Source organism: Nyctereutes procyonoides, unplaced genomic scaffold (assembly GCF_905146905.1).
Source record: "Nyctereutes procyonoides isolate TBG_1078 unplaced genomic scaffold, NYPRO_anot_genome, whole genome shotgun sequence".
In the NCBI taxonomy this organism is placed as follows: domain Eukaryota; kingdom Metazoa; phylum Chordata; class Mammalia; order Carnivora; family Canidae; genus Nyctereutes; species Nyctereutes procyonoides.
Window position 1 is genome coordinate 3,590,491 of NW_026575147.1, and position 27,007 is coordinate 3,617,497.

Here is a 27,007-nt window from a genome sequence, read left to right on the forward strand (position 1 = left end):
TCCCTGGTTGAGCATTTCAATTTGTCATTCATCCTCTTCAAGGAGGCAGAGCTGGTAATACAAGGTCAGATTGACTGGCCAAGGTCAACAGCACACAGAGCCAGCATCAAAACACTGATCAGTCCCATCAGACTGGTGCCAAGAGGACAAGAGAATGAGGATTAGAAAGGGTAATGGAGAAGACAAGGGCCACCAGGGCTAGGAGCGTAGGGCAAGTAGAACAAGTGATTAGCAGAGCAAGAATCCTCCTCTGAGTCTTGTGGCCATCTGCCCTTTTGTATCCTCCCACCTCTGCTCTCCAACACCAGGCTGCCTCCCTACCATGCCTCAATGCTCTGGGAGATTAAAATGCACTACACATGTGTGTAGTTCCAAATGCAAAAGAAAGCTTAGCCTGACAGTGAGGAGACAAGAACTGGAGGTCAGGAGGCTTAACCACTAAGTAGTTATATAGTCACTTCACATCTAAAGGACTGTTTTCTTATCAGCAAAAGGAGATGGATAAATGGTGATACTAGGAATACTTTCAAAGATCACTTCAATAAATCGTTAGTGTTAAGAATCCCATTTTGAAGGTTTTAAGGAAGAACACTTGAAGTCTATTGCAGTGAGAATATGTACTCTGAGATACCACAGATGGAATTCCAAACATTATCAGTTTCTTATATTTTCGTTTACCCCTGATTCTTCAGATACTTTGAAAACTAAAATGGTGAAAACTGTTTGAAATAGAAATATGCCTTACTATACCCATTTATAGGATACTAAATGTCCAGAGGCATGAGATTTCTTGGAGGCAGAGCAAGAATAACATGTGTTCTTCATTTTTTATTCTATTGTCTCCACTCCACATTTTTCATTAGTCTTTTTTATATTTGTATTCTAGTGCATTTTATACTCCAAAAGCCACATTAAGTATGTGATATAGAACTGGCACTCAATATGTTGTATTGAGTTAAAGAATAGCCTTTAATAGCTTTTTATTACATATATTATTTGGAATACATCATAAAGATATTCTCAAAGATCTAGCTGAGCTACCCCTTTAATTTGGCTAGATGAAGTTTATATTACCTTCCAGCAGCTATTTATCAGCATTATGGTACTAAACAATGATTCCTATATTTTGGTCCATTGTTTGAGTCCAGAATGTAGTGCCTCTGTTCATGGTGGCCTGAAAAAAGTCAGGATGGTATGAATTTTCCAGAAATACATATGTATTTATAATTATTTTAATCTTCAATTAAGTTCTTCCTATTTCTGCTGTTGAACAGCCTTCCTTTCTATGAAATGAGGATTTCAGATGGTCTTGTTTGCTCTCTGTCATCCATGCTTGGTGTTAAGACTTGAGATCACACTTTTGCACAGCAGTGGACATAAGCTGAAGGCTTTGGCATGTGGCTCTATATAATGACAAGGGAGAGTGAGAGCTGAGAAAAGGGGATCCTGAGAGAAGGAGATGCCAATCAGTAACTTCTATGTGGTGATAATGAAGTTTTGTGTATCTTTTGAAATGGATCTTCATTCTTTAAGTAAATTCTATTATGGCTTAGATCTAATATTGGAACCTCATTGTCCAGTAAAATCTAATTAGGGGGTGGGGGGGAAACAGTGCTAATAACACCTAGAAAAAAAATTAAGAGCTGGCAACTCCTGATAGTCCTTTAATTATTCTCTTTAATTTACTGACCCATAAATCCTAAAGTCTATCGGCCTCCACTCAGCAATGTACTCCTGCTGTTTAAGTCAACTTAAAATCAGAATTTTATTTACTTTGTATTGTATCCTGGAACACTCTGAAAATATTTCCAACATGATGCTCAAGATTTCAATATCTCCAAAACAGGCAAGTTTACAGGTCTTAAACTGGCCATGGACTCCATCCAAATTCCTAGCTTTCTTAAGCTTGCCTTTCTGCTTCTCACTGGACCCACTATATCATGGTGACTCTCAATATGGTTTCAATATATTATGATTTCTATGACTGTGGTACCAAATGCTAAGTTTTAGTCTTCAAGGTAGTTCCCAATCATTACTGTAGCTTGAAACGCTAGCTAACATTCCAGCTCCAGTCCAAGTCTATTGCTCATAGAAAGTACTTGATGATTTAAATCTTTTTTTTTAAGATTTTATTTATTCATTAGACACACACACACACACACACACACACGGGCGGGGGTGGGGGGCGGGCAGAGACACCGGCAGAGGGAGAAGCAGGCTCCATGCACCGGGAGCCCGATATGGGATTCGATCCCGGGTCTCCAGGATCGCGCCCTGGGCCAAAGGCAGGCGCCAAACCGCTGCGCCACCCAGGGATCCCAGCTTACCTCTTCTTTAACTCTGATGCTATAATACTAGAGACTCAGAAAAAATAAAATGTCCTATTTTGTCAGATTACAATATTCCCCCTGCCCCATATACCTTGGTTTTCTTTTATTTCACAGAAATACTATTTTGTTTATTTTAAATGAATCATTAGAGACAGCTGGATTCTCCAAATACGGAAGATGACTATTCTTCTGATTCTTAATTTATAACCAACTCCATTTCCAAATCCATGAAGGGTAAGATAAATAGAAGGGTACATGAAAAAGCAATCTAGTAGCTGTATATCAAGAATGAATATTTTAATGCAGTAGAGAGGGAAGGGTTCTATGATGAGGATCTTAAGAATAGGGGAGTATATCTCAGAGTAGGAAGTGTAAGATTGAATACATAGTGAAAGTTAGTGCCACAGGAATGGGAATCCTCAGATACTGGACTGCTCAAGGAAAATAGATTCCCAGGTCTTCCTTTTTCTCAGTATTTCCATTTAAGAAGTATTGGGTTGTCCCAAGAGGTATTTTTTCAGTTAGGATAAATGGCAAAGTAATGTATTATTCAAGAGCTGTTACTAGAATTCAGGAATCCCTTTGAGATATCTATGAGAGGTTTTTAGGTTTCTACATTTTTTTCCACATTTTAAAAATTAAATTCTATTAATTAACATATAATGCATTATTGATTTCAGAGGTAGAGGTCAGTGATTCATCAGTCGTATAGGAGCATTAAGTAGTATATAAGACTGATGAAACACCTTGCTTTTTTAACCAATTTAGCATGATGATCTTCCTAAACAGGAGGTGGAAGACAGGTAGAAATTGGTGGACTAGAAACATGAGATATTTGAAAAGGATTAATGTGAGAGAAATAAAAAAAAAAAAGGAAAATAGATCATTAATTGACTAGTGTTACTAGGCTGCAACCCAAAAGATGTTGAGCAATATGATTACATTTTTTAAAGATTTAATTTATTTATTCATGAGAGACACACAAAAAGAGAGGCAGAGACACAGGCAGAGGGAGAAACGGGCTCCCTGCAAGGATCCCAATGTGGGACGGGAGCCCGGATCCTGGATCCCAGGATCACGCTCTGAGCCAAAGGCAGACGCTCAACCCCTGAGCCACCCAGGCATCCCTGTGATTATGTTTAATAAAACTCTGAAACTTGTTTGAGTCAACCAAGCAAGCAGGTGACATTCATAGGGCCATGCCTCTGCTTTCTCTGTTCTTGGTTTGTTTACAACTTAGCTAAGGAACAAGAGTCATCTGCCATCTTAGAAGCTTAGGAAACAATAAAGCATATCATTAATCGTTAGATGTTAGGCTAATTAGATTGATTTGGGATTTCTGAGAGAGACTAGTCACAAGAAAAAGTGGCATTGCTCCTTAGTTTAGCTAACCATACTAAATTCCCAACAATCTTTTAGGAAAGGAAATCCTCTATACCTTTTGAAAACAACGATTTGGGGAAGCAAAAGCTAAAAAGAGTGAGCCAAGTCTTTGATCTCTCACTTAATATCTCAAAAAATAGTTATCTTGAGGAAAAGGAGGAGCCTTAGAAGCCATCACTCAATTGTATGCTCCAGACTATAAGAGCTTTAGGAGTCCAGAGAAAGGAACAATTAATACTCCTGGATGGGAATCAGTCAACACATCATGGAGAGGTAGGCTATCCATCTTATAACACTTATTTTCTGATTGCCTGATTAGCACAATTGTTAGGATGCTCAAAGATTATGATGTTTCCTGTTCTGGAGGCACATTGAAAGATGTGAAACAAAGGAGAATATGACCAGCAAGATTAGAAAGACAATAAGCCGTCAAGGAGAACTGATGCAGATTCTGTTAAGAAAGTAACTAGCTCCTTGAACTGAATTTGTACTATTGGCATCCATTCCCTGACCCTTCAATAATCACCACAGTTGAGCAAAAGTAAATATTCCAGAGACAATGATGGCAGAGTTAAAACTGACAAAAATCACAAATGCATAAAGCTCTCACAAAAATATACAGTGATCATTTAAAATGCAAGATGTTTTTAATCACCAAACAACAAAACAAAACAAAACCTACACAGTTCAAAGCTCCAGATGAATGGCCTATCCTAACTGTGAAATTTGGTTTTGTATGAACATCACTACAAAAGTAGTTCCATCTCAAAAATGCCATAAGCCTATTTGAACACTTACAAGAAAAGCCAAAATGCCTGGAAGGCTGAGCTTTAATTAAACATTAAAAATCTCTGCTAATAAAGTATTTAGGCATTTAACTCCAAAGTGATATGAGGTACATCAGAAAAAGGGAGAACATTTTCTTTTCTAGAAATCAAATTACATTTTTTAATATTCGTAATTCTGTTCAGTTCCAAACACCAGCATGTATTCAGTGCATTCAACCCCCAAAACTCTACCATTTCATTAATTTTTACAGCTTCAGGTATCATAGTGGTTTTTTAAGAAGAGCACACTATTGAAAAAAAGCAGGATAACAATTCAGAGGTTATAAAGCACTTGATTCTTATGTTAATATTGCATCATCATCATCACAAGTTTGAGAATAAAATGAATTTATTTACTATTAAAAGGGAATTTTTGGGGATGCCTGGGTGGCTCAGTGGTTGAGCATCTGCCTTTGGCTCCGGTTGTGATCCTGGGATCAAGTCCCACATGGGGCTCCTTACAGGGAGCCTGCTTCTCCCTCTGCTTATGCCTCTCCCTGTGTGTGTGTGTGTGATGAATAAATATAGTCTTTAAAAATAAATAAAATAAAAAGGAATTTATGATATGTCTAGTCACCACAGTTACCTAGCTATATAAAACCATAAAGAGAAGAGATGATGGGACAAATTCCACACCAACTATTGTTTTCTATAACAATCAGGACAATGAAGGGTGCTATGGTCTCTGCCTGCAAATTTACTCAGTTTTTTGAACTGATAAGATCAGCATATATATGGCGTTAATACATACATGTCTATCTTGTATAGAATTTGTAGGCTTCTCCAGAATATGCCACCTATATTACAGATGGAATTTTTTAATTCAGCAAGAGACAAAATGATACACTTCCCTGAAATCTCTGAGAGGCAAAATAGGAGTGAGTGGTTAAGACAGAGGGATTTGACCTTAAGAGGATGATGGATTTCCACAGAGATAAATGTCTGAGTAGACTTCATGGCCACCTTTACAACTTGATTTGAGAAGAGCCTGAAAGGTCTGGATGTCCCAAAACATGTTTGTAGCCATGTCTCTTATGCGGAAATATTATGGAATCCTTTAAAAATTCAGCTGCCTCAGACTGAGAGGAAGTTTATCAACCCCACTGCTAGTAACTGAAATTCTGAAGGCTACAGGACTCAACCAACAAGGACCATTTGATTAGGGAAGGATGGCTTAGTAGAGGTTGGCAGCCAGGGGCAGTAAGAAGACACTGAGGGGACAGCAGGAAGTAAGAAACACTTTCATGCTCTTGTTTTAAATGACCTCTCTGAAGCATCTAAAACTCTGGATTACTCTATATATTTTAATTTTTCCAAATCATAAAATGGTCAGGATGTTGGGCTATGGAATTCAGCAGCCTGGGGTTTACATGTTGACTCTTATTCTCTCTAGCTGAGCAGCGTACTTTGCCTCTGTAAAGCTTCAATTTCCTTAAGTATAAAGGAGAACTAAAAAATAACAAAGCAGTGATAAGGTTGAAATGAAACATGACTAGTGCACTTAACCTAGCGCCCAGTAAGGAGTTAATAAATGCTATTCTCATATTGCACATTTTATTGAAAGGTCACTATAAAAAGAAATATTTTAATAATATCCAGTCACAGACGTAGTCAACCATTCAAATTTTGAGTGCCTAATATGTACTATACATTGAAGATATAGAGGAAAAACAAATAGTATTCATATTTCCTAGAGAAGCTTATATTTTGGTAGAATTAAACATGTAAATGCATTTTTAAAACTTCATATTGTGAATATTATTATGAAAGTAGTAAAATAGGGCAGCCCGGGTGGTTCAGCAGTTTAACACTGCCTTCAGCCCAGGGCCTGATCCTGGAGACCTGGGATCAAGTCCCACGTCAGGCTCCCTGCATGGAGCCTGCTTCTCCCTCTGCGTCTCTCTCTCTCTGTCTCTCATGAGTAAATAAATAAAAATTAAAAAAAATTACTAAAATAGAGGCAGTAATAGAGAATAAAGGGAGATCTACTCTCTACGAGGTCATTCATAAAATTTATCCTTCAATTATGTATCATTTTTATAAAGTTGCAATCTCAGCTTGCATCTTTGTCACCGATTATATCACAAGTATTTTCCAAATATTCTAGATACTTGTAAATTATTTTTTAATAGTTGAATAAGACCCCTAAGTGTTTTTGCTTCATTATTTGATAAGTCAGTTCCCAGCTGTCATACATTTAAAGGAGTTTCCAATGTTTGCTACTACCAAAAACAAAGTGGCATAGGTCTTTAGGCATCCAGTTTTTGCTCTTGTCAGAAGTGGGACTTTCTGGGTCAGGGAAACCATACAGCACTTGCTTATATATGGCCAAAGTGCTTCCCGAAAGTCCCCTAGCAACAAATGAATTGCTAATGCTCCAATGTCACTAGCTTCCAATCCCAGAGTCTTACACTGTTTCTCCTTGCCTTCTTGGCCATAGCCACATCATCTAAATGCCTTTCCAACCTTCATTCTCTAAACCAACTACACTCTACTAGTGTAAATCAATATTGCTTAAAAAGTCACTCCACATTATCCAGTGAGACTGTAAATTCTTTCAGGACAGAAACCTTCACTATACCTAGCACATACTGGGATCACAGATAGTCAATTCCTTTTTTTTTTTTTAATTTACTAAATCCCGTAGGTTCCCTCAACTCTGTATAAAGCAGAGCATCATTCAACTTGTCATAATCTAGTCATACCTAGGAGGGCCCCGAATTCTAGGATCTGAAATTGGGAGCAGGTATATGTTCTCTGTGCTACCTGTTTTGCAGTTATCATCAAATCAGCATTGAGAGGTTAACATTGAAATTTATACAAAATCCTGCCACATGATGCTAGGCAGCAAATTCTTCCTGTCCCACCACTCTTCATACTCTGGCCTATACTTATAACCTATAAGAACACAAATCTGCATTCCTAGGGCTCCTTGGGGATGCAGAACAGCTCTTTTGCCTGTGTTCTTAGGTACAGACACCACTAGCAAATGCTGTTTGCATGCCTCTGCCCAAATTAAAGTGATCAGTCTGCCCTGTTGACTTTAATGGAGGTAATCACCAGTTCACATTCATGAACAAATTGATGTGCTTGCTTCATAGCTGAATCATCAGCATAAATCTATACCCTTCATATATAAAAACCTCAGTGGCTTAAAATAATGTAATAAAATATCACCTAATGCCTTCTTGATGCCTGTTCATCAATAATGTGTGGTTATGTGAAAAGAATAGGAGAGACTTAGAATATGTTATCTAGAATCTTGCAGTGAAATAATGCCATTTTAATTACTGACGGCCTCCTGAGATTCTGCTTCCTCCAGCCTTTCACTGAAGAAATGAATTATTATTGTCCACTGTTATTTGGTTTCTCAGAGTCCCATGTAATAAATGTAATTTTCACTGATTTCTAGTGAATAGAACATATTGACCTTCATATATGGGAGATGAATACCCTGCTGTGTATCAGGGGGCCTGGAGCTCCAGGATCTATCTCTGGGTGGATAAACCTATACTGGAACCATCCCATCCAGTGCTTAACTTTTAGTAGAAGCCAAGGAACTTTTACAAAAGATCCAAATGAATAAATGAGTACATCTACTCTGTATAGCTTGGTCATACATTTTGAGATGACAGGTGAAAGAGTGGAATCAAGGCCATAACCACAGTGCAGAGGGAATCTAACTATCCAAACCAATACTGAATCTGTTACTTCAGTCTCCTTTGCACAAAATTCCAACTTGATAAGAGAGGAGTCCTTATTTCCTCTACTTTATGCCTCCAGGTATTTTTTTGTTTTTGTGGTGGGGAGTGAAGATGCCTTCCTCAATTAAATTCTTAGTAATTGGCCAATGTTTAATTCATGGTACACGTGTCCCTGAAGACCTCCCATTCACACTGGCCAATCGGAAGAGACCTCTCTTTATTTTTATCTTTTAAATATTTTATTCACCCATTCATGAGAGACACAGGCAGAGAGAGAGAGGCAGAGACACAGGCAGAGGGAGAAGCAGACCTCATGCAAGGAGCCTGACATGGGACTCCATCCTAGGTCTCCAGGATCAGGCCCTGGGCTGAAGGCGGCACTAAACCACCAAGCCACCCAGGCTGCCTGAGATCTCTTTTTTAAATCTCTTCTGGCCTACTGCCTATACCACTAGTGACTACTTATCACATGCTATTATTTTATTCATTATTTGTGATATGTGTTGATAGAAGGATAAATTCATACATGCACAATTAGATATACAGAAATATAGTATCACACATCTTCAATTAAATTTCAACCTTTTTGAGAATAGTTATGTTTTATTCATCCTTATGGCCTCTACAGCTGTCTATACAAGATCTTGTGGTTCTAAGGCAGCCTCCCTATCCTAGATGTTTTCCTACATTTTGCCCCACGTAAACATACCTCTAATGAGTTCTCTTCTCATGGTTTACCAGAAGAAGGATGCTAATTGATCAAAGTAACTATCCATAAAGGTAAATATTTTCTTCTTCAAAGAAAATATAATATTCTCTAAAATATTCTTCCTACTATAACACCTTAACTCAATAAAGATGGTCACATCCTTAAGAATTTTAAGGAAAAATGTATATTGCATAAACTTCAGCCCCTGCATGCAAGCTATTAGAGAAATATGTAAGGATATGGAGCTTTCTTTAAGCGCTAATCTTTATCTAAAATTCCTTTTGTCTTTTCCTTTCTCGACCACCTGTTTTGGTAAATAAAGTAGTATTGGAGCATATTTTGCCCATTCACTTGGATATTGCCTATGATGGCTTTTGTACTTTAAGGGCAGACTTGACTAGTTGCAACAGGGTTCATACATCCACAGGCTATGAATATTTCCTAACAAGCCCTTTATAGAAGGTTGCAAACTCCTGATTTAGATGAAAACTTTGGTACAATCAACCAGTCAATTTTGTCAGACCTGTCAAATATGCCAAAGCATCTTTGAGCAAGAAATGGGAAAGGTATTATAACACAAGTGCAATGAACACTATCAAGTAGATGACAGAGGGACTCGTATTCTTAGCCTACAAAAGAGGCTAAGTCTCTTAGGTCTTAAGGCCTAAGTCTTAAGGTCTACTTAACAGTAAGTTCTGAGACCAAAATAATATAAATAAACAAAAAACAAACAAACAAAAGAGGTTGAGGTTGGGAGTAGGGGAATACAGGATCACAGAGAGGGACAGTGGTGAGACACCTGGAAGGACATCAAGTACGTTCTCCACTACCCCAAGCATTTACACAAGGGGTTTTCTGGTGAACAGTCTCAAGAGAAGCAAATGAGAGTCAATAATGCCCTGCGGCTTATCTCATAGTATAGTCCCTTGAACCACCACTTCCTGAAACAGGAGGATGACTCTCTACTCTCTGGGCTTCTTTGAATAAGCCATCATGGTCCATTTTTGTAGCCTTCCATTTGCACTCACATCCTTCTTGGATATACACTTTACATCTTTCATTACTCCCTACTCCACCTAACCCCCCTGAAACTCTGTCTCCCCCTGGACTTTAGGGACTCAAAGACAAAGACCTAGAGTATAGCTAACAGAAGTTACTGGTCCCTTAGTGGCTCTGTGGCAGAAGCTTATGCCTGCTCACTGCAATGTTCTGAGGAAAAATCCTGGGAACCCGTCTTATTACAGCTTTGGAAGGCTCTAAGTGGACTAGAGCCAAGGGGTATGGGAGGTAACTCAACACTGATCCTTAGCCATGCAAGGAAAGAAACTGAAGAAATGACCTTCAAACAAGCTCCATTCCTTAATAGCCACCTTCCCAGCCCTCAGACACCTATACATTCTTTTTCTTCATTGCCTATTGGAATCTTTCCAGGCTTGGTCCCTCAAACCTGCTAGATCCATCTCATCTGTACTTGATTGTCAGCTCTTCCTTTTTTCATTTCAGATCTCTCATTTCATTATTCCTCCAGATCTCTCATTAAATTTCATTTCTCCCCTTAGTCTGAGTCCACACTTGTGTCAGTGCAGAGCACAGCTCCCCTTCCATAGGGCTTTCCCCTAGGGGCAAGCCCAATCCCAGAGGAGTTGGTAGTCTGGGTCCCACAGTTATGAGGGAGGGAATAGAGCTGTCGGTGTCTACTGCATTGCAGGCTCATGAAACGATACCAACAAAGTCACTCACATGTAGAAGCACTCATATCCTCTAATATCCTGTTGCAGACATTCATGTTCAGCCCAGTTCTTCTCTCTTGACCTGCCTCCATATTCTTGCTTCTGCTTCAAGTTCTCCTTTGCTTACTATCAATCTGTGGTCTTGCCTAGCTGTCTAGCATCATTATTTCAAGGGGCACAAAATCCCTCACTTTTATCATTACCTGTAGCTATTATAGCTCTTTTGACAAGAACACAGCCAGCCAAAAGCATCCTTTTCTCATTGATTTCATTGATAACCAATGTCTTTACAAATCCTTCCCTAGCTAGAAACTCTCTTGTTGACTGTCCCACATCCCCATCCTGCTATGGGCACAAGCCTCTACTGATGCATGCAAATGTACCAGTGCCTTGCTCACCTCTGAAATCTGACTCATTCCCATGCTGCTCAAAGAGCAGGGCAGAACTATGCCAGAGAGTATGCAGTAGAGTTAGTCCATGTCACCTGCGAGCCATATCAAAGTGGACTCTGCTGCACGGAACTCCTGTTTTTCCTAGGTGACCTTCAAGCAGCCACTTCTACCTTGTTGGGCAACAGATGCAGCTATCACAGTCAAGAGCCATAGTGAGGTTTGGACCCCAGATGCATCCTGGTTTCATCAGCAGGCCCTCAAGAGACCATGGCCAGGTCTAGATGGAAGGAACAGCTGGGCCTACAAAAGCTCATGTCAACTCCCAGCCATGATTACGTTCATAACCAATGCTCATAGGAATAGGTCAAGCCCCATAATGCCCTTCAAATGTGCCTCAGTTTGGCAACTTTCTACAACAGACCCATTTTGCTAACATTCTCAGTGGGTCATTTATTTTCCCTCCTAGCTGAATCAGTCGTCTGAGTGAATGGCCAGTCAGCCTGACCTTTCAATCTGCTGTGTGAAATAAAGCTAAAGATGGTGTTCTGACTAGTAGTCCCTAGAGAGAAGCATGTAATGAGGAAATTCTATACATCTTGCTTCTGTTTAGCTTTGTGCTCTCCAGGCTAGCTGTTTAACTGTGGCCTTTTGCCTGGCATAAGCTCTGTATTTTTTTTCTCCATGGGATCCAGGTATAGCAAGTACACTTGTTGTGGGAACACCAGTAATATTGTATGTACACATAGAGGAAGGGAGAGAAAGAGGGCTATAAAGATGTTCGAGGGTCTTTGTCAACAAACATGCTCTTAGCTAAGCAAGCTAGAATTATAATCATTATTTTAACATTCCTCTGAAGCCAGAGTAAACTTCTAACTTTCACAGGGCTTCATACCTGTTATTTCACAACAGACTATTATACAGATGAAAAGGTCTATTTTTTAGTTGGCATTATTTACCAATGAGATAGGAATAACAAAGTATGTCCCATGAGCCAAATGTAACTACTGGCTTGTTTCTGTATGATCTTCAAGCAAAGAATGCTTTTTATATTCTTAAAGGATAATTAAAACATATGCACACACCTCTACAAACAAACTGATTAAAAAATAGGCAGAGAAGTAAGACACTTTTCCAAAGCAGACATACAGGTGGCCAACAGACACATGAAAAGACAGACAACATCACTAATCATAAGGGAAATGCAATCAAAACAATGAACTATCATCTCACAACAGTCAGAATGGCTAATATTAAGGAGATAAGAAGTAAATTTTGGCAAGAATGTTGGAGAAAAGGGAACTCTCATGTACTGATGGTGGGAATGTAAATTGGGGCAGCCACTGTGGAAAACAGTAAGGACTTTCCTCAAAAAATTAAAAATAGAAATACCATGTGATCCAGTAATACCACTACTGGGTATTTACCCAACAAAATTGAAAGTACTATTTCAAAAAGTTGTATGTACCCTATTTTATTATAACATTATCTACAATAGCCAAATATGGAAGCAACCTAATCATTAATACATGAATAGATAAAGATGTGATATACACATATATATGCACATACACACACACACAACTATTTACCACGAAATATTACTTAGCCACAAAAAAATGAGATCCTACCATTTGTGACAGGGATAAACCTGGAGGGAAGTAAGTCAGCCAGAGAAAGACAAATGCTATATGATTTCACATGCATGTGAAATCTAAAACAGAAAAAAAAAAAGAAATCTAAAACAGAAAACAAATGAATAGAGAGACACTGAAGTACAGAGAACTGACTGTTGCCAGAGAGGAAGTGGGTGAGAAGATGAGTAAAGGAGATAAAGGAGATTAAGAAGTACAAACTTTCAGTTACAACATAAATAAGTCACAGAGATGAAAAGTACAACATAGGAAATATAGTCAATAATACTATAATAACATTGTATGGTGACAGATGGTGACTATACTTATCATGGTGAACACTGACTAATGTGCAAAGCTGTTGAATCACTATGTTGTACACCTGAAACTAAAATAACATTGTATGTCAATTACACTTCAATAAGACACACACAGAAAAATATGTGACCCTATGTGACTCACAAAGCCTAAAATATTTAGTACTTTGAACAATAAAAGTCTGCTAGGCTGGGTAGGGTATTCTTGTAAATATGAAGACTTCTCTGGTGTCTATCTGTGCATAGACCAGGATAAGAGTTGTTCAAAATGCTTCAGTCCTGGATGTCCTTGCCTCTGTTCGATGAAGCCCTCTGTGCTTATACTATATTATACCAAAAAAGACCTTGGGAAATGTTCTTCAAAGGTAAGGATCTTTTTATTCCTCATCCTTTTGTATTTATTTATCTAAACCATATTACATCATTCATCAATTCACCAGATATAGCTTCCCTAAAAATCCAATATATCTTCAGGTACTAAGAGCTGCTAAGTTTAAGAATGTTGCAAAGAGGGTCACCTGGGTGACCTCAACCAGATGCTCTGGTTAAGCATCTGGCTTCAGCTCAGGTCATGATCTCAGAGTCCTGCGATCCAGCCTGGCATCTCTGATCCAGCCTTCTTGGTAGGGAGCCTGCTTGTTCCTCTGCCCCTCCCCCTGTTCGTGTTCTCTGGTGTGCTCCCAATAAATAAAATTTTAAAAAAAATAATGTTGCAAAAAGTATATCCAATACTTGTAAGAGAATTCATAAAGAATCAGTATAAAAATCATGTTGAAGCAGTATCTCTAGAAAATGGGCAAAACTTAAAAAGGGTCAGCATGCCTGGGTGGCTCGGTCAGTTAAGTGTCTGACTTTGGCTCAGCTTATAATTTCAGAGTCCTGGGATGGAGCCACACATTGAGCTCCCTGCTCAGCAGGAAGTCTACTTCTTTCTCTCCATCAATAGAATACGGGGAAGAACTTTGCTGTGCAAAGCATTGTTCACAGGCTAGTAGGAGAGCCATCTCCTTGGGGATAGTTAGAAACCCAAAATTTTGAGTCTGCCAAGACCTGCTGAATCACAGTCCGCATTTTATAGAATACTCAGGTAATCCCCAGGCACATTGCAGTTCAAAAAGTATCGGCATAATGCAACCAGCATCAGATGTGAAACTGGATATTTCTTCTAGGTGAGCAAGTTGTTCTCTTTAAGTTGTTATGTCCTCCTCTATAAAATAGAATGCCTAACTTTCATCACAAGGATAAAGGTTAACAGGTGTCAAATAGTGTTCCACCAAAGGTTAAATCCTGTTATATGATTAAGTGAGCTGCTACAAGGCAATAAATATGAAAGCATGGTAGGAAAAGTGAGTTGATAGAAGATGTTGGACACAAAAATTGAGTCTGTTCTCTTCACAGCAAGGGATTTGACACTGGCTATAGAAAGTCAATGACCAGGACTCAGAAGGGACTTTAGAAATCTTCTAATCCAATGGTTCCAGCCTTAGGTGCACATTCTAATCATCTAGAGTTAAAAATAATTCCAATGCCCAGGTCTTACCACCAAGATTCTGGAGTAGAGCTTACAAATCAGATTTTTATTTTTTTTTTTAACCCGCTAGATGATTCAAGTGTACAGTTAAGGTTGAAAATTACTGATTTGTCCACACAAACTTATTCCCTTTCCAATGTGCCCTACCTCCATTTTACCAAAAAGAAAATTTGTTCTAAAAGGTCTCAGAAAACTTTCCCTTGGTCATACAGCTAATTTTCTGGAAAGCTGAGGCCAGGATTCAGGTCTCTTGATTTCTCTCATTTTTAACTTTGGATGCGTATTGAAAACTCCCAAGAAGCATTAACCAAAAAAAGATGTGATGCCCAGGATTTACTCTCACAGATTCTGATATGCTTCTTGCTTGTGAACTAAACATTTCACCAAAAGAGATTCTGATTCTGGAGCTCTGCAATGAGCCTACAATTCCTTCTTCTAAAGGACTCCCCCATGTGGGACCAAATTTCAAATAAAGCTGTTCTAACCCAAGGCTAGTATCAGCATCCCCTGGGAATTCATTAGAAATGTAAATTCTCAATGCCTCCCACCCTGAGACCTGCTAATTCAGAAACTCATGGGGGCCCAGCCACCCAGTCTTCTAATCTCTAGTCTATAAGAATTTCTTCCATACTGTACCTGTTTTACCTTCCGGGGGGGGGGGGGGGAAGATTTTCTATATAACATCACTTTTTTTATCTATAGAAGGAAGCCATTTGAGAGGGTTTTTTTTTTTTTTTAACACTTTTAATTAGAGAGACCTAATTTTTAGGCCTCTAATTATTCATGAATATTCTGAGTAGGAGTGAAATCCTGTGATGTGACACAAAGCACTTTCCTGGGCATTCAGGGTGGTGAAGTCAACTGGGTCATGTTGCTCAGATTTTTTTCCACTGAAATTCAGATGCATGCACACACAACAACCACCTTTTATTACCCACTCCCCACTTCCAATGTTACAGAGTGACAAGAGGAAGATAAAAATCCATGTAGTTCTTTATCTCCAGGATTCTTAGAGAAGTTTATATTGAAGGGATTCCTGGATACCTATACAGTGTGCTTAAGGTTCTTTCTTAATTAAAATTACTTTTTCACTCAATGCTCACAACTTGAAATAAGACTTAGAATGTCTAGTAATTGTGTACTTTCTTAGGAAGCTCCAGGTATTTTCTCATTATATAAAACCCTATGAGGTAGGTACTATTATTATCATTCCCATATTATAGATGAGCAAATTAGAACAAAGTGGTCAGTAGCTTAAGGTCACACAACAATAAGCAGAAAGGTCAGGTTTGAACTCCACACTAACTCCAAAGCATATTCTCCAAACTCCTATGTGATCTTCATTTATGACTCATCACAAACCTCAAAAACAGGCTGTAATTTACTTCATTTTACCGATAACAAAACAGAGGGTAAGTAGCTTGTCTGGATCATACACGCTAATAAGTGGCAGAGCCTGTTTCCAGGCCACATGTGTATATGTAATACATACACAGATAACATACCTAATACTATATATAGCACTATTGCATCGCCTGTAATCCTGCCAGTGGGGAAGGCAGCCATTGTCTTTATAGATAGTTAAGAGCCAACGAGGCCGTCTCTCACCTTTAACTTAAAGTCAGTTTCTTGAGAGGAATTTAGGAAGAGCTGACACGGTAAGGGAGATGAATGCCCCTCTAGAGAAAGACCTTCAGCAGAAAATGTACTTTTCAAGGAAGAGACTACAATAGGAGAGAGAACACAAAGGCATGAAAGAGGCAATTCAATAGTGACCATAGAGAACAAATTGGAGAAAAACAGAAATATTGGAGAATCAAGCTTGGTTGCTACAGTTTTGTTGTTGTTGTTGTTGTTTTTAACCTGAGGCAAGTCTTACTCCTGAGGTTTACCAAAGACATAAGGTAATTTGGATTGCCCTAATTTGACCGTGTTACTATTCCCCCCCCCTTATCTCACAAACAGGAGGAGAGGGGTCTCCACCAAAAGGAGAGGTTGGCATGAATGCAGCTCATTTGGAATTGACAAGGCATTGACCAATCTAGTCCTCAAGCAAAGCCTTCAAGGATCTGCCTTACCAGATTCTAGCTCCTAGGCAAGGACACTTCCATGGATACACCGAGTTCATCTTACCAAGACAGAAGGAGAGGGGGTTTCAAAGTAAAATTCAGCCTAAAAGCACACCCTGGGCTAGCTTCCTGCCTCCTGACTCTAAGTAAAAAAGAAAGGAGATAGCAAAAGTTTCCCTAAATGAAAATCCGGCTGTGTGATTCTATCCTAGGCTAACCAGGGACCACCAGAAAAGGAGAATCAGTGAGAGAACACTGCTTGGCTTTGGCTTCATTCATTCACTCACTCAACGCAATCACCATGGTAAACTCGGTGAAGTCAAGCAAAAGAAAGTATCACCTCTGCCTTCACAGAACCTCCTACACATCTGGGTGAGCCAGCACAGAAAGGAGTGAATGCAGTGACACATAAAATGTGCTGCAGTAGAAGTCTACATTACTTGAGTGGAAGGGGCAGAGGGCTTGCTTTAATGACACAAATCCAAAGTCAAGCATATGGTAGACCCTAAGGTGGAGAAGAAGGTTAAGGTCAAGAGGCTGGGTGCATAGGGAGGACATTCCAGAGAGAAAAAAATGTGAGCCACATGCAAAGAGCTTGGAAACAGGCCTTTAAGATTGAGTGTGTAGGAAAGGACAGCAGGAAACACAACCGGGGATAGAGGTCAGTGCTACAGACGGTAGAAATTTCACTCTCCATGTGGGCAATGGTGAGAGTTTTAAGCAGATGAGTGATGATTGGACAGATTTTTTTAAAAGAAAAGCATTCAGGGCAGCCGGGTTGGCTCAGGAGTTTAGCTCCTGCCTTTGGCCCAGGACTTGATCCTGGAGACCTGGGATCGAGTCCCACGTCGGGCTCCCTGCATGGAGCCTGCTTCTCCCTCTGCCTGTGTCTCTCTCTGCCTCTCTCTCTCTGTGTCTCTCATGAATAAATAAATAAAATCTTTAAAAAAAAAAAAAAGAAAAGCATTCAGGCACCTATTTGGAAGACAGAGTGGAAGAGAAGGAGACAGAGCAGGGTCATACGTACAGAGTCAGATTCTTATGGAAAAAAAAAATGTACTATTACACAAGATAAAAGAAAACAAGGTGTGTGGAGTTTTCAAAAGGTACCTCTTCTGGCCACTATTTGACAGATGAGGACCTTGTAACCCAAAATCCAAGTACATCTCCCATCATTGCTCAGTTGGTCAGATTCAGAGCCAGGTCTAACCCATGGTCTGTCTCCCAAACCTGTGCTTGCCCAGCTATGTACCACTTCTCCACAGCTGTTCCCCTGCAGTTCCATCTCCTCATGAAGGCTGCATTCCCCACAACAGCTACCCTTCAGCTGAGAAAACATGGCCAGGGATTGGCAACTCCTGGGGGCCAAGATCAAAAGATCTATGCTTTCACTTAACTCCCCCACCCACCCAGCCAGAGGTCAAATCCAAGCCCCACATAATCCAGGAAGTCTTCCCTGACCAACTACACAAAGGCTAATATAGTCTTCCCAGGACCTTGAAATCTTACTATGTTAGTTTAAAAATACTCTCCCAGTTTTGATGATGTTAAACATGTTCTCTGTGAAGAGCTTGCCTTCCCATTCAGATCATCTGCTTCTCAAAGGTAGGCACTGTTCCCCCTCTATTAATCTCAGCATGAAATATGTTGAGAACACAACAGATACCAAACTCTCCTGTATGCAAGCTTCCAGTTCAGGTCCCTGTGTCCCCCACTCCTGACAGGGGACAGGAATTCACCTTGGAACTAGCACCTTCACATGCTCACAACTGCAATATAAAAGGCCCTGCTGTGGCATAAGTACTGTCATTTAAGTTTAATTTCAGCAATAGGAATTGACATAGCCTATCTTCCTCTCTCCATCTTCTACCTTATAACTTTCTCTTCACACAGGCCTGCCATTATCACCAAATCACTAACATTTCCCTCCTTTTGCTTACCTTTCCCATGCTCCAGTCATTCACATTGAGTTTCTCCTCTCAATTTACAGCTTAGATTTATACATCTTTTTTGATTCTGTTAAAAGTTGCTTCTCTCCACTCACCGGGAACAACCTAATATTTACTCAGCCGTTGTCACGTTTACACCTCCACTTTCATTCCTGCTCACCAATTTCTCTCAATTCTGCTCTCCCATTCAGCCTGCTTGAGATGTTCAAGATTGCTGTAAATGGTTTTTTTTTTTTTTTTTTCCCATGAAAAAGCTCTTCCTGCTACCGCACAGGTATGGTATCTAGAGGATTTTCAACATTCTCTTAGATGATCTCATTCACTCCTGTGACCTTATTTTCATCTTTGAGTTGAAAATACTCAAACCATCACCCTAATCTCTGAATTCTCTCTTATACTCTTGATGTAATTTTCTGAGTTGGTCAGTTTTCTCCAAAAAGGTGGCCCACACTCACCTCAAAGGTATGATTCTACCAAAAACTATTCTCCCCTCCCATTTTCTTTTGCTTAGTTTCTGTAAGGACATGCCTGGTCTCCTAATTACACAGGATAGAAAACTAAGAGTCTTATTTAAACACAGACGCTGTCACTTTTTTGAACTATTTGAAAGAGAGAACACAGACACATGTGCATGTACAAGCAGGAGGGAGGGACAGAGGAAGAAGGAGAAGCAGATTCCCACTGAGCAGGGCTGGATCCCATGACCCCAGGATCATGACCTGAGCTGAAGGCAGGTGCTTAACCGACCGAGCTACCTAGGAGCCCCACCAAATGCTGTCACCTTTAATTACAAGCTGTCTACAGTCAACTTCCTTCATAATTCCTTTACCACTGCCCTAGTTCAAATCTTCAACCCTGACCTCAATTACTGGGATAAAAATGTAATCTGTATCTTATAGTATCTGAAGCCCTTCAAGCTGGCTCCAACCTGGATCTCCAGCTTCATCCCTCACTACACCCATTTGCAGCTCAATCCTCTAGGCACAAGAGAATCAGTTTTCATTGAGACCCGCCTTTTCAGCTCTGTTTCAAGGACACTTGCAATACAGCAGAAGCTCATGTTAGCAACCAATCACTTGATGGAACTGTTTTTGCAACTGAAGGAAGCCCCACAAAAAACATCTCCAGATTTGGACTTCAGACTCAGAGCCAGAGAATGTGTGACTCCTTTAACAGAAACACAGGACAGGACCCCCGTTCCAGGTCTGCCATGTAGGGAACTTCCAGAAACAGCAACAAATAATACGATTTAGTAATGTAATTGCTACCACATTGCAGGGCTTATGTTTTTAAAGCAACTTTATTATTTATTTATTTATTTGTTTATTTGTTTATTTGTTTATTTATTTATTTATTTATTTATTTATTTATTTAGGTTTCCCTCTCTTCATTTAATTGATTCCCTAGGCCTAGTTCTTCACTCTTCATGACTTTTCTAGCCATTCTGAAGCATTACAGCCACAATTCAGTTATTTAGTATATTACTTTCCTATAGCTGCTGTAACAAATTTCCACAAAATTAGTGGCATAAAACAGCAAAAATTTATCATCTTACATTTCTGAAGGTCAGAAATCTGGAGTGGGTCTCACTGGGCTCAAATTAAGGAGTCAGCGGGGTTGTGCTCTTTTTTGGAGGCTCCAAAAGAGAATCCACTTCCTGTCTTCTCTGTCCTCTAGAGGCTGTGTCTGCTGGCTTGCAGTCCTTTTCCATCTCCAAAACCAGCACTGTCCAGTTGAGTCTTTCTCCAGTTGTCTCACTCTGACTCTGCCTCTCTTGCCTCCCTCTTTCACTGGTAAGGATGCTTGTAATGACATTGGGCCCACCTGGAATCTCCAGTATAATCTCCTTAGAGTCAGCTGATTAGCAATCTTTATTCCATCCACAACCTCAATTGTCTTTTGCCATGTAAACTAATATTCACAGGTGCCTGGGATTAGGATGTGGTCCTCTTTGCAGGGTGAGGGCACCCATCTGCTTACCACATACAACTATATGTAAAAGTAAAAGCTTAAATCTTGGTTTAAATTTTAATCTCCTTTCCCTGATGGTACTGGAATAAGCATCAGGAGACACTTGGTTAGTTTCTCTTCTGTTTCCTCACTTAGCAGCTTCAACTCTTGCTCCTTTAACTCAATACAAGAGTCTTTAAGGGCTCCAGGGTGGGGCAGGTGACAAGAGAAGAGAAAGGGGAAACAGCAATGCCTTCTCTCACTGTACAGTGATGCTGCCCCAACACAGAGTTCCATCTGAGCCTGGCAGGTGCTCACAATGCCTCTGTCATCATGGCTTCCCCTGCGGAGGACTAATGCATCTTCTCCACCCTGGCCCTTTATCCCAACCTCAGTCCCTAGGAATCTAGAACACGTCCTGTTTCTCCACTGAGGTTTACTCTCTCTCCAAGGGGCCATCCTGAATAGGAGTGTGGATCACTCCACAGCAAATCTCAAAACCACAGGAAATACCAGTTCTTTCATGGACAGATTTTGGCAGTGTAGGACAAATCCAGTGCAAGTGACTTTACTGCTTCACTGTGGAAGCACCTGCAGCCTGACTCTCACTCTTTAGAGTCTCCCAACTTGATGAGACCCCATTTATCTATGTTCTCCACTGGCATATGCAGGACTTACCTCTCCAGTGCTTTTGTCTGAACCTATTGCCCTTCCCAAAGAGAGGGGCCAGCACAGCATACTAATAGCCCTCTCCAAAATATCTTCCCTCTAATATCTAAATACCCATCCCTTTATACTACCTCCAGAGTGAATGAGGATACTAAGAATTTGCTAACTAGCTTTCAACCAGCTGCTCAGAAAAACACACCTCTGGTCTTACACCTCAATTTGGAAAGTGACAATTAGATTTTCTATTTTATTAGCATTGCTGATGAAGGAGGAATGAGGGAATTAGGAAAACACAGGAGACAGTCCCCGTATATGGGGTGCATGAGAAAGGGCTTTCAAGCAATAATAGATAAAAAATGAGACTCTACCCTAAAGCGAATGGTCAGTAAAAGACATGGCCAGTATCCCAGAGTGGTCCAGTATGTGTTATTCCATAGGGTGGTCTCATGGCTGTCACCTATCCTTTATGTGTCTGGTCTGATGAGCAGCTGAGTCTTTTGGGACTCAGCTATTTCAATAAATCCATGAGAGCTATTCCAAGACTACCATGCTATGGGTCTACTGTGCTATTTCGGCAAGGCAGGAAATACACCAGCATGTAGTCATTTCCCACAATTTAAAGGAAACATTACCAAACAGACATGTCACCCTTTGAATAAGTATAAAAATTTCTGGGACACAGAATCCAGAGGAAGTCAGAACAGACCAGGTCAAGAGATCAGTTCCAACCTATTATTATCTATAGCTCAGAGCTGTGGTCAAGCCACATGCTGGGGAGTGACAATGCTGTTCCCAATACTTGTGCAATATGGAAGCACTTTTTAAATGACTCATGATGTTAAAGTCTTAAGGGGATTTAGAGAATATCTAATTCCTACCTCTCCTGTTAAGATGAAGAAACAGAGTCCTAAAGAAAGTGTGATTTTTCTCAAAGATGCTCTATTAGTTAGTGACCAAGCCAGGACTTAAAAGCAGGCACCTCAACTACTAATCTAATGATCTTACTACTCTTTCAGTCTGGATTTGGCAATGAGTTTCTGTGTTTCACTGTTTCATCAGCACAAAGCATGATGTATGGCAGTGTTCAAAAAGTGTTCCTAGGATTTACCAATGCTAATTTGTTTTCCTTCTGCATGTTCCTTTCCTGAGCCTTCTCAGCCACACATTCTTTTCCATCTCAGGTGCTCCCTGATTTTGTAAATGTAAAGTGCACACAGACACACTGCTATTTTGTATAATCCCTCCTCAACTCAACCTTTTACTTCTTTTATATTTTACACCACCCCATTTGAACCTAATAATTATGAGTTCCCTTCTATGTGACAACAAATTATGCTTATGGGTTCAAGAGAAAAAAATTCATTCTTATGTATACTAGTAAGTAAATTATCCTACTCTTTCAATTACTCAGGGCCAGAAATAAACAAAAACCAGGATGAGTAAGTTCACAGATAAGTCTATCACCTATACTGGATACCAGATTCAGATGTAGATCAGAAAAATATTGGGTTGCATAAGTTTGGTTTTTTTTTTTAAGATTTTATTTATTTTAGAGAGAGCATGTGTGAGTGGGGGGAAGGGTAGAGGCAGAGAGAATCCTGAAGCTGACTCCCCACTCAGTGAGGAGCCTGATGAGGGGCTTGATCCCAGGACCCTGAAATCATGACCTGAGCCAAAACCAAGAGTCAGATGCTTAACTGACTAAGCCACCCAGGCACTGCAGTTTTGGGCTTTTTAATCAACAAAAAGATGATTACAGATTCGACTTTGGAAACCAAACTTTTCCTAAAATTAAATGGCATTTATTCACTTTGAGAATCAAGTCAAGGATGTTTACAAATCTAATAGAAAAACCCCACTGTGTTTTTATGATTGATTAAAGCATTCCACTCCAGATAATGACTATTATTATTATCACCAGCAATAAGAACAAAATACTTGGCACTGCATACCATCTAAAGATTGAGGAGTGATTATAACCGGGAAGTAGAACCAACAAATGGAGTCCCAGGTTTAGGCAGAAACTCAATTGAGAATAGCTTCCAATTTTATTGCTTCCATATATTTCAATATGCCAAATATTCGGGTCACCTGACTGGCTCCATTGATAAAGCATGCAACTCTTGATCTCAAGATTGTGAGTTTAAGCCCCACATTGGGTGTAGAGAGTACTTAAAAATAAAATATTTTATATATATATCCAATATTCATGGTGTGTGTGTGTGTGTGTGTGTGTGTGTGTGTTTGAGCAGGAGTATTAGCCTCTATCCAGAAAGACAAGATGGACATCATGGAATGTTCTTGGACAGTTGGGAACTTCCCTGTGTCATAACCAAAATCTGTGCTTCTGTGGGTGTAGGAGGAGTGGAAAATTTGACAGATTGGGCAAATGATGTTCCAAACCAGAAGACCAGATTGATCCAATTATTCCATTATGACATCCCACATCTACCAAGAGATCACCAGCTCACTTTGCTTTTAAGTAAATAATATTTCGTCATTGAACTAAACATACAAGACATTCTTTAAGAGTCACTGCAATAATCCATTGGGATCTTAAACTATCAAACCACAGGTCAGAATCAATGTTTTTAATACAAATAGCTTTAAGTGAAGTATAGCACTTTCAGCCCAACTGTCTCAACTATTGTCTAATGTCTTGCTTTAGAACTAATTCACTCATTGACTGTCACCTGAAGGTATTTTACGTGTAATCCCTAGAAACAACCTACTTTGGGGAAGTGAATTCTGGCAAATATCTGCTTCATATGATCCACACAGGCCAAATTTGGCAGTACACAGAAGCAGCTTTAGGCAACAAAGAGTAAACAAAATATTGCCCAGGAAGTGACTCTGTTAATGCAATGCATAAAACTTTAAGTGTTATAAATGATTTGCTGCTATATGGTTCAACACTTAACCTGAGCACCCTTCAGTGGAAGAATTCCCCATTGCTACATTTAGCTTTAGAAATTTTCTCAACACAACTTGACATTACTCATTCCCTACAAGTCTTTTCTTTGCCTGGTGACTGAGCAGTTAGAGAATGAATAGGTGCCTGGGTGGTCTGTCATTCTTTAACTCAAAGGAGTAACTCCAGCATACAATTCCAGGGCAGATGGGCCTCAGGCCATCTAACCCACTCTCACCAGGCAGCAGTGGATGACTGTGATTACAGACAAAGCAAATTCATGGTGGGAATGTGAAAGAAAGAATGTGCCATCACTGGTGAGCTAATCCATAGGTGGTCTCCACCTTTCCCAGTCATGACAAGTTAACTGTTCCTTTGCCTCCTGATGTGGCTGATGGGAAGTGAGCCTCCAGGGCTGACAGCTAGAAATTAATTTGATCGATTTATTTTGTGTGTTTCACGTTTCGGGTGCAAATGCTTTCTCCATCCTGATGAAGCACATTTATGCTCTCCCATTCTCAGAAAACAAATTTATAGTGCCTAACTAACAGAATTCTTTTGCTGAAGGTCAGAAACAAATGTTCCCATCCATCTCCCTTTACCATTCTGAGCAGCACCAAGTGGTTTTTCTTTTTAATCTCAGACTAAAGGGAGGATTGGTTTCTGTGGAGGGGCTGGGGTGACAAAAAAGAGAACAACTGGAATTTAGGAGTTTTCTACTGAAAACAAAACTTACCATATCCCCCATGAGAGGGATGAAGCAAAGACATGAGAATCTCTTGTGTTGGGATGCCTGGGTGACTCAGTGGTTGAACATCTGCCTTAGCATTCAGGGCGTGATCTGGGTGCCCTGGGAGGGAATCCTGCATTGGGCTTCCCGCAGGGAGCCTGCTTCTCCCTCTGCCTATGTCCCTGCCTCTCTCTGAGTGGCTCTCATGAATAAATAAATAAAATCTTTTTTAAAAAATCTCTTCTGTTTTTACATGGAAGAGAAAATTTCAGTTATGCTTTAACTCAAGTAAGAAGAACACCATTAGGTAAGGACTATTAATTTACCATTTTTAGACAAGTGGAATCTGTCACCTAATTTGTATTTCTTGCTCACTTGAGACCAAATTCTGTCCTTGGCAGGTAACTTCCGAAGACTGCATAGGGAACTAAACATGCATGTGAAACTAAAAATGGTTAATTCTATTTTCTGAGAGTATAAACAAACTCTTCATTAAAGATGAATATTTTTCAGCTTTTTCTTCACACTAAAAAAGTTCACGTGTCCCTGAGAAAGAAGAGCCGATATTCACTCAGTGCCGGCCACTTTGTCAGCCATGTGTGACAAATGACCTACTCCTGTCAGCAGGAGTTAATCGTGGACATAGTTAAGGAGCTGTTAGGGCCAAAGGAGTAGCTTTCATGGGAAGGGGCAGAGCCTGTGGGGCACAGCAAACAGGCAGTTCATCAAAGAGAGCCACCCTGTCCTTGCCACAAGTACACAACCACAACAAAATCGTAATAGAAGCCAAGTCTATTGGGTTTTTTTGCTTGTTTTCCTTAGATGCATCTTTCAAACAGGTGTCCAACACCTTCTTGGTATGGTCCATTCTCTCTGCTCCTGCTCTGAGAACACATTCTAATGTTACTCAGATATTCATGTTATGAAGTGGCCCAAAGGGGCTTCAACTTAGCCAGTCAGCTGAATGTGGATTGAGCACGTCTGTGTCAGGGGAATAAAGACAGGCCTCCTCCTGCCCTGGAGAAGGTTACACTTAGTGGCTCTGCACTCTGCCTTAGGGAGACTGTGCTATTCCTAATGAATTCCATTGGCTGTCTCTAAGAGAAGGTCTTCCAAACACCAAACATGAAAGGCATAGAATGAGAAAGAGGGGAGAGAAGACACAGAAAAGTGGAAGAGAGAGGTAATAAGAAAGTACAGTCAGACCTTAGAAAATACAAACAAAAAACATGTCAGATCTGGTTCCTTTTATCTGGACTTGGGAATATTTTTGTGCATAACTATAAAGATGAAATAGAGGTGCATTTCAGTGATGCCAAGGCTTTTGCCATTCATACAGAATCCGAAGCCCCAATTGATTTCCTCTGAAGCCACTAGACCTTGGCTATTATCCTTTTCTGTTTTGTTTTCCACAAAGCGGAACAAAGAGTAAATTAGGTCTTCGGTTTCTATGTTTCTTTACAAATCTGAGCTCATGTGGTGAATAATGGAAAACACATTTCAAATTTATAGAATACATAACGGAAGTTTCTTTTAAGCATTAGAGAAGGATAAATGCTTTCTCACTCTAATGCAGCTCAAGAGGAAAGATTCCAAAGTCAGCCCCTGGCAATTGAAATAATCAATTTCTAGAGAAATGCAGAGGCAACAATATCATCGACATGTCAAAAAGTTATCTAAGGCCCCAGTATTTCTTTTTTGCGTCTCAGCTTTAGCTTCTGAGTCAGAAGTACTATTATATGCTTTTCTGACCCATCCAAAGGTATAAAAGAGGCGACTGTCAAATCTTCCTTTTGTTCTGTCCCATTAGCAATTAATTTATCATCTTATCTCCTTTTTCACATTGGAAGCCCTGAGACACCGGAAGAGAAATTTCTATCATAGCAGAACTGAGCATTCTCTTGCTGATGGGAGAAGCAGTGGGTAGAACTCTGGGGAGGGAAAATCTTATGAAACTCATAAGAATGGGCCAGAAAATGAACAGTTTCCAAGTGGAAACAGCAAAAAGAAAGCAGTTCACCTAGAAATGATAGGTACCATGAGATTCATTTCATATACTTGAAGGCTTTTAGTTTCCCTAAGAATGTATGCTACAAATCTCCCTGCAGAAGGAGAAACCAAAGGTCTTGAGGCACTTCTCCCCATAAACCAGCTTATTTTACAGAGTACTTGCTG

General features: G+C 39.9%; 1 protein-coding gene across 1 annotated transcript in view; it reads right to left on the reverse strand.

Moving 5' to 3' along the window:
- The window catches only part of CTNNA2 (catenin alpha 2), a 1,089,255-nt gene that overhangs the window by 115,890 nt on the left and 946,358 nt on the right, over positions 1-27,007 (reverse strand). The window lies entirely within an intron of this gene.